Source organism: Moschus berezovskii, chromosome 4 (genome assembly GCF_049115385.1).
Source record: "Moschus berezovskii isolate FMDL1 chromosome 4, NW_MosBer_1.0, whole genome shotgun sequence".
Taxonomy (NCBI): domain Eukaryota; kingdom Metazoa; phylum Chordata; class Mammalia; order Artiodactyla; family Moschidae; genus Moschus; species Moschus berezovskii.
In genome coordinates this window covers 17674978-17680597 of record NC_142463.1, presented here as the reverse complement: position 1 = coordinate 17680597, position 5620 = coordinate 17674978, and the positions used below count along the sequence as shown (strand labels likewise).

Here is a 5620-nt window from a genome sequence, read left to right as displayed (position 1 = left end):
TGCTCTTGCTTCTTTCCTCATCACATCATTCAGCATGTCCCTACTAACTGCCACTATCAAGTCCAGCACCTTCAGAAATCATGCCTATGTCTCCCCCGCTAACTGTTCCTCTTCACTCCAATCCCCTCATCAGTACTCCCAAGTCATTCTTCTGAAAACACCATGGCACCTTCTCTCCCCCACCCCAGTCCTCATCCCAGGTTCTTAAAAATAGAGGTTGTCTAGCTTTAAGATAAAATCTATTATCAGTGTTTTATAGTTTTCTATATAAATCAAAGATGACAAAAATTGATGGAGAAATATACCATGTTCATGGATTGGGAGAATCAGCATAGTGAAAATGAGTATACTACCCAAAGCAATCTACAGATTCAACACAATCCCTATCAAGCTACCAACAGTATTTTTGAGAGTCCCTTGTACTGCAAGGAGATCCAACCAGTCCATTCTAAAGGAGATCAATCCTGGGTGTTCATTGGAAGGACTGATGCTAAAGCTGAAGCTCCAATACTTTGGCCACCTCATGCAATGAGTTGACTCACTGGAAAAGACTCTGATGCTTGGAAAGGTTGGGGATGGGAGGAGAAGGGGACGACTGAGAATGAGATGGCTGGATGGCATCACCGACTCTGTGGACATGAGTTTGAGTGAACTCCGGGAGTTGGTGATGGACAGGGAGGCCTGGCGTGCTGTGATTCATGGGGTCGTGGAGAGTCGGACACAACTGAGCGACTGAACTGAACTGAACTGAACTGAAAACAAATAATTTCACAATTTGCATGGAAATACAAAAAACCTCGAATAGTCAAAGCAATCTTGAGAAAGAAGAATGGAACTGGAGGAAGCCACAGTCATCAAGACAGTATGGTACTGGCACAAAGACAAAAATATAGATCAATGGAACAAAATAGAAAGCCCAGAGATAAATCCATGCACCTATGGACACCTTATCTTTGACAAAGGAGGCAAGAATACAATGGAGAAAAGGCAATCTCTTTAACAAGTGGTGCTGCGAAAACTGGTCAACCACTTGTAAAAGAATGAAATTAGAACACTTTCTAACACCATACACAAAAATAAACTCTAAATGGATTAAAGTTCTAAATGTAAGACCAGAAACTACAAAAGTCATAGAGGAAAAGATAGGCAAAACACTTTCTGACATAAATCACTGCAGGATCCTCTAAGACCCACCTTCCAGAGTAATGTAAATAAAAGCAAAAATAAACAAATGGGACCTAATTAAACTTAAAAGCTTTTGCATAATGAAGGAAACTATAAGTAAGGTGAAAAGATAGCCTTCAGAATGGGAGAAAATAATAGCAAATGAAGCAATGGACAAAGAATTAATCTCAAAAATATACAAGCAGCTCCTGCAGCTCAATTCCAGAAAAATAAACGACCCAGTCAAAAAATGGGCCAAAGAACTAAACAGACATTTCTCCAAAGAAGACATACAGATAGCTAACAAACACATGAAAGATGCTCAACATCACTCATTATCAGAGAAATGCAAATCAAAACCACAATGAGGTACCATCTCACACCTGTCAGAATGGCTGCTATCCAGAAGTCTACAAGCAATAAATGCTGGAGAGGGTGTGGAGAAAAGGGAACCCTCTTACACTGTTGGTGGGAATGCAAACTAGTACAGCCACTATGGAGAACAGTGTGGAGATTCCTTAAAAAACTGTAAATAGAACTCCCATACAACCCAGCAATCCCGCTTCTGGGCATACACACCAAGGAAACCAGAATTGAAAGAGACACATGTACTCCAATGTTCATTGCAGCACTGTTTACAATAGCCAGGACATGGAATCAACCGAGATGTCCATCAGCAGATGAATGGATAAGAAAGCTGTCATACATATACAAAATGGAATGTTACTCAGCTATTAAAAAGAATGCATTTGAATCAGTTCTAATGAGGTGGATGAAACTGGAGCCTATTATGCAAGGAGATCCAACCAGTCCATTCTAAAGGAGATCAGTCCTGGGTGTTCATTGGAAGGACTGATGCTAAAGCTGAAGCTCCAATACTTTGGCCACCTCATGCGACGAGTTGACTCACTGGAAAAGACTCTGATGCTGGGAGGGATTGGGGGCGGGAGGAGACGGGGACGACAGAGAATGAGATGGCTGGATGGCATCACCAACTCGATGGACATGAGTTTGAGTGAACTCCAGGAGTTGGTGATGGACAGGGAGGCCTGGTGTGCTGTGATTCATGGGGTCGCAAAGAGTCGGACACGATTGAGTGACCGAACTGACTGACTGACTGATACAGAGTGAAGTAAGTCAGAAAAAAAAGCACCAGTACAGTATATTAACGCATATGTGGAATTCAGAAAGATGGTAACAATGACCATATATGAGAGACAGCCAAAGAGACACAGATGTAAAGAAAAGACTTTTGGACTCTGTGGGAGAAGACAAGGTTGGGATTTGAGAGAATAGCATTGAAGCATGTATATTACCATAGGTGAAATAGATGACCAGTCCAGGTTCAATGCATGAGACAGGGCACTCAGGGCCGGCGCACTGGGATGACCCTGAGGGATGGGATGGGGAGGGAAGTGGGAGGGATTCAGGATGGGGAACACATGTACACCCATGGCTGATTCATGTCAATTTATGGCAAAAATCACTACAATATTGTAAAGTAATTAGCCTCCAATTAAAATAAATAAATTAATTTTTTTAAAAATCTATTATCATCTTGAAATACAAACTCTACTATCTATCTAAGTAGAGAGACAAATAAAACTTCATCACTTCACCCAGAAGACTCACTCTCCACTACCCTGATTACTGACTCTAGTTGTAGAAGAGCCACCAGGTAGACTCCACACCTTCTGGAATGAACTCCAAGAGCCAATAAGACCTCTTCCCCAGTATCCAGGCAGCCTCCTTCCCCACAAAGTCAGAAGCAGGAAGCTCTCAAAAGTTTTAAGTCCCTTCCACCAGCCATATAGCTTCCTACCCTTTTCCTACAAGGCAGGAACACTACAACAGCACATGGGACCCTTCACTTTCTGCCCGAAATACTCTGGAAATGCTGCCTGGAACTTTGCCACACCATTGGTGCCAGTACTCATCTACACAAGCCTCTGCTTAGCCCAGCCCTGTTACATCTCTCATCCCCAAGACCTCTGGGTCATCAACGAGACCTGAAAGAAAGCTGGATTCCCATGCTAACTCTGAGGCTTGTGCCAGAGTTCTTATAGAATCTTTTATGTCATTTAGGTCTCTTGAAAGAATCAGAGGCACTGCTTAAAATGGACTGTACCTGCAATGACTTTCATTCTTCTATGGTGTTTTAATTCACCCTATGGTTCACAGAAGATACACTAGTTTACTGCATTTGGTTTCATGAATTTCACCTACTGTGACATGGAATTTTGGAGACACAGAGGTCTTAGAGATCTTTCAACTTGAGGTGCTCATTCTATTTATGAGTAAGGTGAGATCCAGAGAAATGAAGTAAATGGCCCAAAGTCACATAACAAGTTACCAAGGTTGGGACTAGAACCCAGGTCAATTAATATCAAGTTCTGTTCCTCCACAAGATGATGTAGAGTACACCGTATCAGTCCCATAAACCATATTGCTTCCATGCATCAGGCCAGGTCCATGTGTTACACTGGCTCCATATACCATTGGCTTAATTTTCAGTGTTGGTTGCACATATTTATTATTTTCGTGTACCACTATGATTGCCTACTACTTGATGTTCTACTATGTCCATATACCACATCACTTTCAGGTGCCATGTTTCACGCTAGTTACATGCATACTATTGGTCCCAGTGCCTCTATTGTAGATGACATTATCACCCTTAGTATTTGCTGCTCTCACTGTAGAGGGAATACACATCCAACCCCATGCCACATGACTTGCATTACTTTTCTGTGGGAAGAAAATACTTCCTGCCCTTTTGTCAGAAGGCCTACGCATAGGACTTGCTTTGGTCAATAGGATGTCAGCAAAGAGATGTGTGTTACTTCAAGGAGAAATTTTAAGAGTCGTCATGTATTTCAGCTACTGTTCTTTTCTCTCTGTCATAAGTCTGACGTGTTCCAGATAGGGCCTCCTCCTTCAGGCTGGATCCAAGAGTCCCATGGCAGAAGGCCACAGTCTACTTGCAACTGACTTGGAACATGACAAATATATGGATTTTTACTGCATAATCCTATGAGATTATGGAGTTGTTGTTAACTGCATCACAATGTTGAAAGTTGATCAAGACAGCCATCCTTGGTTTCATGTTCCACATCTGTTCCACTGACCAAGTACTATGTTGGTTTTACTGAATGTTATTTTCATATGTTATAGATGATGTTCCTTTCTCATCATTAAGCACTTTACCCCAGACTCCTCCTGTTTCCCAGTTCACCAGGCCAGTCTACCTCCCCATCACTTTGAGTCGTTGTTCCTCAGACTGTAGACCACAGGATTAAACAGGGAAGTGAAAGCATTATAAAAGAGTGAGATCTGCTTGTCTCGCTCAGAGGAATAGCTTGGATTGAGCTATATCATGTAGATATAGGTGGCTGGAGCATAGAAGAATGTGATCACAGTCAGGTGGGAAGCACAGGTGGAGAAAGCCTTGCAGCGGGCCTGCATGGACTTGAACTTGAGAATGGCCTGGGCAATATGGATGTAGGAGGCCACAGTGAGGGACAGTGGAGCAACAGCCATGAAGACACTGATGCCTAGGTCCACCATCTCAATGACATGGGTATCCATGTAAGCCAAGGTTTATTCTGAGGGGCCTTCACAGAAGTAGTGGTTGACCATGTTGGGCTCACAGTATGGCAGTCTCATGATGGAAAAAATTTGGTCAGAGAGAAGAAGAAATCACAGGCCCAGGTTCCAGCCAACAGCCGTGTGCACAAGCCCCAGCTGAGGATGACAGTATAACACAGTGGATAGCAGATGACCACGTACCGATCAAAGGCCATGACGACAAATAAAATGCACTCAGTCAGGCCCATGGCACCAAAGATGTACAATTGTAGCCAACAACCAGCAAAGGAGATGGTCTGAGATCAAGAAAGAAGATGCACCAGCATCTGGCGCACTGTGGTGGTGACATAACTCATATCCAGCAGGGAGAGGATACAGAGGAAGAAGTACATGGGAGTGTGGAGATGCATGTACAGGCATATCAGGGTGATGATAAGCCCATTGCCAAGGACTGAGCTCAGGTATAGAAGAAGGAAGACACTGAAGAGAGTCCTGTTGGTCGTGGGGTCACTGGAGAAGCCAAGCAGGATAAATTCAGAAACCCAGGTTTGGTTCTGCCCTGGAGGCATCCACATGGTAGGGCTATAAGACAATCACATTCATTTAAATGTCATCTAAAATGTAATAGTCTAGTAAGAACTGGAGGCAGACCAGCTAGGATTTTTAATTCTGATCCCATTATTCACCTAGAGCCTTGCACAGTTACTTAACCTCTCTGAGCCTCAGTCTCCTCATCTGTAAAATGTGGCTAATAACACTCATCTCTCAGGGTTTTTAGGAGGAGTTGGGGCAATTCATGTGAAGCATCTCATGTAAAAAGTTATTTAAAAAAAAGTGTCACTTGTCCAGTTATATCTGACTCTTTGCA

At 42.9% G+C, this 5620-nt stretch overlaps 1 pseudogene; it reads right to left on the bottom strand.

Moving 5' to 3' along the window:
• Window positions 1-4419: 4419 nt before the first annotated feature.
• LOC129540311 (olfactory receptor 2A12-like) lies at window positions 4420-5327 on the bottom strand (annotated as a pseudogene).
• Window positions 5328-5620: the final 293 nt, after the last annotated feature.